Genomic DNA, 12784 nt, shown 5'->3' on the forward strand with positions numbered 1-12784 from the left:
ACACTAATTATCTGTACATACAGCTTTGTTTTTATTTTATACTCCAGGCATGTTATGATTCTCTTAGATGTTATCCTGTAATTTCAGCATATTAAAATGAGCAAAAGAAAGTTCTTAGATTACACTGAAAAACCATTCAATTCAGTAGCAAAATAAAAATCACATATGTATAGCTGAGTTGCACAGCAGGTAACTGCACTTGCATCTTTTTATGGTAACCAAAGTTCAGTTTTGCCTGAAGTCAAAAGTGGAAATAGTTTTGGTGGTCTCTTGTCTGCCTCCATTTGTACACTTTAAAAGGAAGCTACCCCACAGTTTGGCTCAACTCTGCATTTGTTGGCAGCCTTTTCCAGAGAGGGACCTAGAACTGTAGCAGTGGGGGATGTAACAGGTCAAGAACACAGAACTTTGGCACAGTTGCACAGGAAAGCTCACTGAACACCCACCCACATTTCAATTGGCTATACTACCTCTGCTATTATTCCACAAAGCGCAACTTGCAGGAGGCTGCAACATTTGCTTATAGTATTTGTAAAAATTAGTTGGTGCACCTGTAAGAAAAAGAAGATACCAGAGGGACAGACTTCGTTCCACTTTGAACTCCCTCCACCCCATCTTACATATACAGAATTCCAAACACAAATTAGACAAGCTTGAAACTGAACTTCCTGTATTGCTGTATCGTCGAAGGCTTTCAAGGCTGGATTCAACTGGTTGTGGTGGGTTTTCCGGGCTGCGTGGCCGTGGTCTGATAGATCTTGTTCCTAACGTCTCGCCTGCATCTGTGGCTGGCATCTTCAGAGGTGTATCACAGAGAGAAGTCTGTTGCACACTGTGTCCAGATATAGTGCAATGAAAACTCGCATGGTTAAATCGAGCATAATGGATCTATTTCTGTAAGGTCCTCTCCTTCTACAGGGATAATTTTAAAGATCTAAAAACTGGAAACCCTGGTTAAAATCCCCTATCTGTTATAGAAGCTTGCTTGGGCAAACCACACATCCTTATTATTTATTTTATTTTTAATTTATATTCTGCTTTTCTTCGTGACCGAAGTAGAGGTCCTTCAGGCATTGTGAAGGGTCACAAAAGTGCAGGGTCAGTCTTTGGGCTTGAAGGGTAGTATTTCCAGGCTGGAATGCCAGTGGAAGCCAACTAAAGATGTCTTCACCCCTGGGAATTGCCCCAGCCCACCAACCCCCTGCCCTGGCATCCATTCGGGCGTCCACTTCCAGATTTGCCCCTGTCATGGAGTTATGGGGAGCTGGACGCCGATGCGTTTGTTCCCTCTGCCAGTATGGGTGCCCCAGTATAGAAATTAAATCAAATTAAAAAGGCTACAGTGCCATGAGGGTCGCCGTGAATTGGAAGTGCCTCAACAGAACTTAACAGACACAATGCCTAAAGGACCTCTAATTTGGTCAGGACTACTGACACATTTCCATTTTTATTTATTATTTTTAGTGGTTAAGGAAATTGTTCCATTAGAGGTTTAACTCCTCCAAATATGTGCCTTAAGTACAACCAGTGTAAGTGAAAGGATGAACGGCCTTGAGAAGTTTTCAGTCACAGACACACTTTTTCAAGGGACGGTTCATCTCACAAGTTTGACTTTTCCTCAGTGGAGGTGTTGGAAATAAGAGGCAAGCAGTAGAATTAGGATACAAGTGGAACTTTCCTCATCAAGGTATGATGGCTTGGGGTCGGACAGATAAATATACCATACAGCTGAACTGGAGAAGCTTACCGAATTTAATGAAATTACAGTTGGAATTAATGCCAAATTATTCTATTTATACCTATCAGAATCCAGACCGCTGTGCAAGTTTACAACACTAGTGCATGGGGTAATTTGTCTTTTACTGGTCAAAATGTCAACTTCTCCCACTAAAAAGATATTAACCTTTAATCTCTCAAAAGCATTAAATAAATTTTTGTGGGAGCCGTTTTAGTGACTTTATCTAGTCAGAGCACTGGAAGTTAAGTTGTGCCTATTCAAACCAATCATTTCACCAGCAGTTTTATATTTCTTTAAAGCCTCATATAAAAAGCACCTGCTTAAAGTGAGTAATGGAGTTTTATATTCATTGCACTTAGGAACAGTGTATGTAAACTATTCCGTTTTCCTCCCTTGTGGAATATATTTCAGCTTATGTTGCACAGCACATTACCAATGTGTATAAAGGCTCTCTGATCAGCAATTTGGACTGCAGACGGCAACCTGCATGAGTGAATTCAACCCCCACCACCCCCTAAATACAGTATCCACTTGATTCACCAAGACAAATTGAAACCATTCTTTATTAGATGATGATCTCACCTTCTCTGTGAATTTATGCAATGCAAATATTTGGGCATGGGTCACACACAGCACCCTATCGTACCCATGGGTATATAATATTCATCTGGCAATGTTAGCTACCAGAAGAAATGCTACTTGAATGGTAAAGTTCAAAAGTTAAGCAAATCTCTCTCCTTCCCCTCTTTTTTTTTCAACTGAGAGAACTGCTGCCTTCCCAATTTACCTTCTGTTGAAAAGACAACTGGCATTCATATTAGAGTTTTTCTGACAAGTAGTGACTTCTCCATTCTTCAGATGTTTTAAAAAATGAAAATTCCCCTGTGATTCTAATTTAATAAAATATCCTGCGTAACAATGAAGTAACACGCTTATTAACAATTTCTTACAACAGTCTGAAGTTTTTGCCACAATAAAACTTATTCATATAGGTGGCTTCATAACATACAAAGATCCACTTCTTGACTTGACAAGAAAAAAGCCTGCATGAAGACCACTTGTGTCCTTTTCAATACAAGGATAGAAACTTATTGAGGAATATATTTTTCCTCCTCTCATCTTATCTGTAGTTTCTGTGTAGATTTATCATGCTTGTTGTTTCCAATTTTAACAATCTCCTAATGGCAGAAAGGAAAATATGTCAACCTTGGAATGATTTGCAGTTGTTAGAAATCCCTCTTGTCTGGCTCATATAAGGCCTGCAATCTGTTTAAAACACAGATTGTCTGTCTTTTGTCTGACAGCCACCAAGCTGCACAAATTACTTTCTGCCTGCTCACCTGTTTGCAGCTGCGTCTGTAATCGAAGCATTTGGAGGCCTGACTTGAGCAAGCACTCTAGGATTGATTACATGTGCTGCTGATAAACCAAGCAATTTGAAGAAATTACTGGCCAGCTTTATTGAAAGACATCTGTGCATAAGTCAAGAAGTACACATTTCCAACTGTATACATGTAACTTGCTGTCGTAGCTACACTGTTTGAAGTCAAAACTGTTTTAAGGGTGTTGAAATTGTCACTAACTAAATTGGCCATCTTTGTAGCACAATGGCTCACAGGAGGTCCAAATGTTCTATTTTATAAAAAGAATTGTGGGGGGTGGGGCGGGAGGCTGAAGTTAACAGGGAATGAAGTTAGAAAACAATAAGATTTTACCTATCCAGAAAATAATACCAAGCAAAGTTATCAGTGCCTTCCAAAAGGTTTTGACTGCACACTTTTTGGAGTCTCTCTGCATTTAGTCTCTGCGCACTGACAGTGCACAATGATGCATCCCATATGAATATTTCCTTCAAATTCCATACCTCAATGTGCAAATAATAAGAAAATAGAAATATGGTGCTTTCTCTTATTCTAGGAGCATGAACACATACTATGGACTTTCCCTCTACAGGGAAAGGGGAAAGTATCAGTTCCCAGGCTTAAACTCTATAAATTCCTAAATTAGCTCTGTGGAGACTACATGAAGAACTATCCCTTTCCATTTCACTAAGCCACGATCCTGCCTGAAGAAGCAACCTTTACTTGCAAGACTATATGGAATACACAGTTTAGAACTGTTGCGAGTTTTTACTCACAGTATAAGAGTACAAGTACTTTTTTAATATTACTGCAACATAGTTCTGAAGCTACAAATGCCTGCCTAACTGTGGTGCCTGCCCAAGTATTGACAACATATATTGTGAGCATGGTCACAATCTCTGAATCTACTAATTTCATGTTCTAATTATGGTTCTCTATCTTATTTTATGTTCCCAAACCAATGCCCTTAGGAACATAATACTGCCCTTGCCATACATGGAATATAAGTAATTGTAGGTCATCTATAAGACAACACTCAATTATGCAGATGTTATGGATTAACTTTCTGGCTGAAGACAGCGACTTATATCTGGCCTCCAGTACGCAACACCTTATTTCATTTTGTTTCCTTGCTAGATAGTATGAAACTGGGCTTTCAGTTAGAAATCACAGAATTTCCAACTCCATGTTTGCATCTGCTACATTAGGAGGGGAGGAGGGAAATAGACATTTTCCCACCTGCAAGTCTCCTTTGCAGCTTGACTCTCCAAGTAAAACTAAATAGAGAACAGCAGCTTGGGGGGGGGGGGAGATTCAAAGGAGAACTAGCAAATGCAAGAAGGGTTGAGCACCTCTTCCAACCTCTATATATCAGAAACTAAGTAGGATTAAGAATCCCATTTTTGCCAGATGTCTGGTTCTGGCCTTGGTGCCTGAGGAACTTATTTAGTACATTAAAGTTCTGTCTTTTCCCTTCCAGCCTTCTCTGTCCTGAGCCTTGTGCTAATCCTTCACTCCTCATAGCCTTCTCTGCCTCCCCTATGTGGGCTACCTGACTGCCATCATGACTCTACTTGGCTTTGGTTTCCTTTGTAAGTTCTCATTGTCTTTCCTGGTCCCAGGACCTGGCTGTCCCTTCAAAGTTCACCAGAAGTTGCTGGATTCTGGATCTTGGGGTGGTTTTTTGTTTTGTTTTTTTGCCAAGGTCTTTGGTGCTCACACCTCAGCTCTTAACTCTTTCAGATCGATCAGCAGGACTTTGTACACAGTTACAAGACAGTACAGAAACAATCATATTTTTAAAGACAAGCCCTCCCCCACCCCCATTCAATAAGTCACTTCATATATTATATCTTACTTAACACTATGGGAATCCATTGTATGTCTAACTGGCTGTTAACATCTACAGAAGCTAGACTCCATCTTTACTGCTTTAACACACATTTGTTTTATGTGCTCATTCCAAAAAAAAAAAAAAAAAGGATCCAGATCTTGTTCTCTGAAAAAATAAAGCATATTTAATAAGTTTGATTTTCTAAAATAATGCCAAACATTTGCAGTGTCTGTCTGGTTGTACATTTCAATCTGTTACAAATTATATTCCTCAAAACAGGAAGGCAAAGCTTTCAAGTTTAAGTAGCAGTACACATTTGGCTTTCACAATTCAGAGCTCATAAAATGGATTCAACGCAGAGATGAAGTGACCTGCAGGTAAAAAGCTTCCATAATATACTGGATATGCATAAAATACATCAAATCCTTATCATTATTCGCACCTAATAACTATACATCATTAATAAGCCACTGAGACACTGTATTATAGGATCTACGCAAAAAACGACAGTCTATTTTTGGTCCTTATTTTTCTACTCACATATTCTTAAAAGCATTTTTAAATGACAGCTTTTTATTTTAAAAGACGCTTAAGTCGTGAGAACATTCTTATGCACCACTTCATAACTCTGACACCAAGTATGTATAAAAAGATTAGCCTTTATTTGGTATAAAATCAGTTGGCAGTTTTACATCTGTGCGATGCAACATAAATACCCCAGCTGGCATCTCAAGCTCTCACACATATGGACTTCAAAAACAGAAACTTCCTTATTTGCAGCACTGCCAGGGTAATTTTGTATACCGTGCATACTACGGCTATTTGTCAGGCCCCTGCAGGTGTGCACTGCACATAAACACACAGCTGTAGCCTAGCAAGCCAAGTGTTCCATCAAACGCATAAAGGGAGACCTCAGCAGCTGGATTAATCATCCCTGCAACAGGTCCAGAGAGAACAATATGGGTTAGTATTTTTGGAAAAGCATGGATGGTAAATTTATGATTATGCTGGCCTTACAAAATAACTGCTGGATTGTGTCATTTTTTAAATGCAATGTCTACCTTATTAAAGTTTTTGTTAGAATACAGGAAAAAGACTGAATATTTTTTAGTTTGTAATATAAACAATAAGGTAGTTTATATATAAAATAGTTTATTATGTGCAAAATGTTAAAAGGGTTTCATGCTAGTGGTTGGTTTTTGACAGATGTTACCATTATTTGTATTGGCATTCAGAGGTTCCAATCACTGGAATTCGTTAAAATAAGTATACCGTGGAACCTCTTATTAGTTATACTATTTTTGCCACATTTGTCGTAATTATGTCATATTTTCTCTTTTCTGATTTACGCAATCACATGACTTATTCAAGAGGCTCCTGCATTTTATTTAAGCTGCTGAAAAGAGGACAGCATAAAGCAAATACCCAGAAGTCTCCATGATCCTGATATCAAATTAAGAGAGATTTCCTGTGTGAGTTTAAAATTGGGGTAAGGTGATTGTGTAAATTTCCACAGCTTTGAATTCATACTTGAATCTCGCAATTACAATATAGCCTTAAAAAAAAAGGCCAAAAATTAAGGGCACTTTTTAAGGAAGGCAGCTGAGACAATATGCCCAACCTGTGAAATACTCTCTGATTATCCTCCTAAGTGAAGAAACCTCCAGGGTCCAAAATCCCTGCTCCAAGGACATGAGATGTCTACAGTACTCCATCTCTATAAAACAACACAGGGAGATAGTAGACTGCCTCATAAGTTGCTATGCCTTGACTGTTATGCAGAAGTAGAGGAAAATAGCAACAGTGGCTATGCAAGAAGTCATCATGTAGCTCATTACACAGCAACAGCCATGTCAGCACTGATCATTCCTGGAAGAATCTGGCCCTGGAGTCTCTAGTACATAGTGGGAGATATCCAACCAGGCAGTTTCTCAGACAAAATAATGCCTCTGTTTGCAGAAGAGGGAAAGTCCAATTTCCCCACATGGACAATTGGGCAGATAAGATTAATCCAAGCCATAAAGTCTTGCTAAAAATATGTGGTTTTGGCCTCCCCAAAGCATGTGGACCAGATTGGCTGTAGGTGTCGGACAGCACCAACAGGCATCAGTCTCGGCAACACCTCGGTGGATAAATCTAGAAGGACAGTCTGAGATTGCATAACCACAGGCTGAACTTTAAAAAGTACCATGGGAAGACACCTATTGACATTAAGCTTTCCTGCATCCCCCACCCACCCATCCCCGCAAATGATGGCAGATATTGCAGCATATGCTTGCACACATTGTCATGCAGCCCATACAGTGATGAAGCCCTGCACAAGATCTTCAGAATCTGGGTCATGTGCCAATGGTGGTAAGCCTAGCAGAAGGGACATTTCACCCAGCCTCCTGTCTTTAGTGCAGTCATGGAACCACATAAATTGGGTTTCCATATTCCTACTTTTGGCTTTTCAGAAGTCTGAGTGAGTTTCTGGGAAGAACTAGTGGGCAGGGAAACATTGGAAACCATGAAAGTTTCCGGGTGCTGCTGAAGAAAGGGTGCAGAGTGTGAAAGATTGATAAAAGACTCATAAACAACCTTGAGTTCATACTTTGTTTGATCCAACTCATAATGTTGGTCTCCACAATCCACAGAGCAAGCAAAAAAACCTGAAGGTAAACAATACTTCCAGTGTAGCTAGAAGACCCTTTGATAAAGCTGATAACCCCAGCAAAAAATATGTAATAATAGCATGCTTAGGGTCAGGCCCTCACAGATGTCCAGCAACAACGGAGTCACTTCCAGTTTTTGAGGCTATATTTAAAACAAAACAAAAATGGCCACACCTGATGCACATAAAAACAAGCTGCAAAGGTTATGAATGCCAAAAGCAAAGAAACGAGAAAGTCTCTAAATGTGAGGCCAAGACCAAATGACCATCCTGCCGCCCCGCCCCCGCCCCCCACTGGCTTGGCTTATGACATGGCTGCACAAAGACTGGTGAATAGCTGTGGCGAGCATGGCCACAACAAGAAAAAGAGTGCTCTCATTGAGGAATGCAGCTAGCAAGTAGGCCTGCTAAACACTGGCTGGCTTTCTGGTATTCCAGGTAAATTTCTGGTATTCACATCTACTGCACAGGAAGTCATTCTGAGAATGTACTCAGTATGAATGGTCCTCTTTAACTGGGTACAGACGGAATGATGTGTACTGTGATCACATCCAGAAGTTTCAATTTCTTTACAGAAATTTTACCCACCACTCAGTTTCATTGTTCATCCATAAGAACAACATCCATTATGTAACTGCAGTCGCATTTATTCCTCTTTATAATTTTCCAAAAGCCAAAATATATTTCTCTTTGCCTTGTGTGGGACTCAAGCTTGCACTTAATGGATTTATAAATGTTTGGGAGATTTCTTCCACATGTTGTGCTGCCTAACCATTATTTGTATATTCAATTTCTTAATGAAAATTAGTGTTTGAAAGAAAAGTTTCTGGTCTTTAAACTTTTTTTTACATATTTCGATAAAGTTTGATCAGAAGAATTGCCCAGTGCAACTAACAAAATACCAAGTGATTTGGGAACGATTTTCCGCGGTGTACTAGGGTTAAATTTTGCAACGGTGCCTTAATACACTCTCAACCTTTATTTAACGTTCTTCTCATCTGCAGTCTCTGCACAATGCACAGGCAGAATGCACTAAAGACTCTTTAAGCTGAACAGAGATCACATTTCATCACGACAAGTTGTGTGCAGGCAAATTACAGAGGCAGAGTTTAGGGAGGGCCCAATGAAGGTCAAAACATGATATCATTTAGTAGGCAACAACAATAAAAATTTGGAAGAAGAAGAAGAAGAAGAAGAAGAAGAAGAAGAAGAAGAAGAAGAAGAAGAAGAAGAAGAAGAAGAAGAAGAAGAAGAAGAAGAAGAAGAAGAAATGAATATGACCATCTGACAATGAAAGATGGAAATCACCACTGAAATTCCAACATATTAGTAGGCATTCAAGAAGAATACTGAAGGAAATCAAGCAGGTTTTTCAACAGAAAGTCAGGGTAGACACACATCAGATTTTCCAGAAGTTTAGAGACAAACTATAGCACAGGATCTATACTTCCCCTCTTCCCACAACTTCTCCTTTCCACGTTTTTGAATAAAGGCTATGTTAGAAGATGAGTGTAAAGCAGCCGTTGAGAGGGATTTGGATCAGGGCTTCAGCATTGGGGCATGGTGAATTAACCGGTCTCTCCACTCCCATGGCACTTCTCTTTTGCTCCCCCCCCCCCGCAACTCTGAAGGAAATGGCTTGGGGAGGGCTTAGAATTTTCATGCTCAATCAGTGATCCAAAACTTCCCATTACTGTGGCTGCTTTTTTAGAGTACAGATGGCATAATCTGATCATACATTCCCAGTACAATGTGTAGTTTAGTCCTGAGTTCATTAGAAAGAGTACAAGAAATGAAGAAACAGCAGAGAGAAGACTGTCCCCACACATACACGCCTAACAGGCAATTCAGCAAGGACACAGAAGTGCTAGAAGATGGCAGGCAGGACAGCAGTAGCTGAGACGAGAGAAATGAGCCTGCCTGTATTACACTCTCAAAAAAAAAAAGTGGAAAGAAGTGGAAGTATTTCATAAATTGTTTAGTTCTTGAATGTATTCTGTTGGAACAGGAGTCTGGGAAACATCATAATTAAATCTCTCTCTAGTCATCATAACCATAATTACTTTAAACAAAGTTGAAACGAAAGCTAAGTCAAAGCTGCAGACTGAAAACGAATGTTCATCAAGACAGCTGGAGAAACAATCTCAGGACATAAGGGGCTCCAGACCTCTTTCAGGCATAACATACGTGGATGCTTCCCCTTCTGCCACAACGTCTCTTTTCCATTTTTAAAAAATATAGGCTATTTTACAGGGTGATTGTAACAGTATACCATGATCACTGCTGATTGCTGTTACAAACAGACCCTTCTAATCCGTCTGCACTTTACTTCAATGAGTGCTTTTCAAAAGCAACTTCGTAAAACGTTATTGCTTCATATTCAAAAAACATTAAGTAAAGATTTTTTGAAAATTCCACTGACTCGATTATATCAGCAAGTGCACTACATGTTAAATTTTTCATTAAAACAAAAGCCTTGAGAACTATTTTCCAGACTTCAGCTAATGCTGCTATGACACATTCGGTCAATGAAAAAGGATGAAAAACAGTAGTGCTTTGAAGCAATAGCCAGTAAATGCCACTGTGGTTTACCAAGAGTGGGATGCACAACATATTAGACCACAGTTAATGAAATTAAGCCATGTCTTATGTTAGCGAAATGTGCGCTCTGTTACTTATTTGGAACCTACACAACTGCTTAATCTTTGAGAACGTCTTTGCCTCCAGTAAACACTATCTCTAGCATCTCTTAGTAATTAAATCAGTGTACTACCACTGTTTTGAGTTTGCATTACTTTAATGCAAAGGAATAATAAAAATGTGATCTTTTTTTGTTTCTACACACTTCAGTTATAACATTCATGGATTTGCGCTTGAATGCATTCATGTATGTGGAGAAAAGATCAGCAGGATAAAAACTGAATAAAACAATGATGTTATTAAAATCTGCTAGATACAATGGAAACTGGTATGCAGTCTTACTCCACGGTATGTTCACCCAACCAAGCACTGTGTTTCAATTTGCTTTAACTGATGTACTGAAAAACTGCAGCTGTATGGCACCAAAATATATATATTGTAGCATCTCTGAAACATGTTAATAATGGAATGAATACAAAGAGGAATCACACGTCCAGCCATTTTAACTTCTTAGCCATATAAACATTATGGACTTTGTGCAGACCCTTCGTGTACGCTTCAATTTGGGCTTCATATCACAATACCTTCCCTTGTGCTTTCCATTCTGTTCTTTTGAAGGCTGAGATTGCAGGAAAAATTGTGAGCTTAGTGCTACATAAATGTTAAATAAGGGTGTGTTACACATTGAAGTTGCTGACGTGAAATGTTCGTAGAATGAAATGAATGCAACAGAAAAGCTGATCAAAGAAAGAGAAAAAGAAATTGTACCTGGATGGAGCTAAGTCATAAACCAAGCACACTGGCACAGCTAACCTGAAATGCAAATTAAGGTGACAGCCTTTATGTCACAATTTCTATATTTTGGGATAATGGATGAAATTGTAAGTGTCTCGATACTTTGTTTCTCCAAATGGTTTGTTTTACTTTAAAACAGTATTTAAACCACTTTATAAGAAAAACAAACAACAATGCTCCTTTCAAAAGAAAGACCTGACAGGCCACATTTCAAAGGTGATGTAAAAACAGAAACAGTTTTGTCACAAGCAATGATAAGGAATTGGAAGTAGCAGGTCAAACTCAACTGACAAAGGAACCATCTTCTATGCAATTTATCTACAGCTACAAATGGGATTCTCTTGCTCACAAAAAGAGGAGACAGTTCAAGATGGAAGAGATCATTACCCTAAAGAAGAACATTAATATCTCTATTAGGAGAGGTGCTAGATTACATGGGTTTTTAACAGAAGCCGTACTACATTACAAACTGAAAATAGAGCTCAGATTGCATACCCTTATTTCCATAATCATTCTCACATGCCACGCATACATTAAATACAGTATTATCTTCAAAACAAGAAGCAGACATTCCTTTAGAAATTAATTCAATACTGAAATGCATCACACTAAGATAGTTACCCACATTTCTCTCAGGAACACTTGCAATGCAACCACACTACACACAAAACTTGTAATATCACTTGCAAGGTCTCCATTCTGTCTGGTAGAAAAAGGCCTATAATTTGAATTGTGTGCTGCTAGTCTATAGGTTTACCACTCTAGAGTCTGTCATTTATGTGAAATCAGCCACATATGAGTTATTTAAAAAGAAACATTAAAAATCCTAAGCAAAAAACAGAAGCTAAACACATTGAAAATCCAGACTCTCTAGTGCTTACATTTTATACCCAGGTTCATTTTGATCCAGGTTTGCAATGATCATGTAAAACAATAACATCCAGATGGAAGGAGCTAGGGAGAAATTCATAGACAAGAGAGATAGGGAAGGTGTCTACTTCCCAAGGCTCACAATGGAAACCTAAAGATTCCCAGCTGTAAAAGAAGGCTTGCAAGTTGAGAAGAAGAGCTGTAGTTAAACTAGACAGATGCAAGTTACAGGAACACCCTTTTAGTAAGTATCTGAGAACAAGGGACCGAACATTTTGAAGTTAAACTGCCCAGAGTTCAGAAATTCATAAATGTCTAGAAAGAAATTGCATAAATGTCTAGAAGGTTGATTAAATTGGCTTGTACAAAATTGTTATTGCAAGAACAGTATGAGATCATGCTTAATAAGCTGGTTTGATTTTAAAAAGTCTAACCAGAAGAATACAAGGTTTGTCTTAGTCTCATTAGAATCCTGAAAGAAACATGGGGTGAATTACTTAGAATAGGGGTGGCCAACCTATGTTGCTCCAGATGTTCATGGACTACAATTCCCATCAACCCCTGCCAGCATGGCCAATTGGCCATGCAGCACGGTACCTAGGAAATCTTTGTCCAAAACTTAATTCTAATGTTCTATAGTAAACAGTTTAATAAAATTAAAAGTAGATGGTGCCATGAAGCTTGTAGTCTAATCCTATGAAATTTTTACTCAGAAATATGGTCCATGAATTGGATTCCACAGATCTGTTCCAATAAAAACAGCATTTTCTCTAGCAAAAGGAGTTTCCCTCCTGACACTGTGTCAACATTACCAGAACAGAACCGCAGATCCATAGGATCCAACCAATTGATTTGAATGAGACTTTCTCCCAACTAAGTTTGTATAGGATTAC

General features: G+C 38.8%; 1 protein-coding gene across 6 annotated transcripts in view; it reads right to left on the reverse strand.

Annotated features, from left to right (window-relative positions):
• Positions 1 to 12784, reverse strand: part of VPS13B (vacuolar protein sorting 13 homolog B) — a 382095-nt gene that overhangs the window by 290239 nt on the left and 79072 nt on the right. The window lies entirely within an intron of this gene.

Source organism: Sphaerodactylus townsendi, linkage group LG09 (genome assembly GCF_021028975.2).
Source record: "Sphaerodactylus townsendi isolate TG3544 linkage group LG09, MPM_Stown_v2.3, whole genome shotgun sequence".
Lineage (NCBI taxonomy): Eukaryota > Metazoa > Chordata > Lepidosauria > Squamata > Sphaerodactylidae > Sphaerodactylus > Sphaerodactylus townsendi.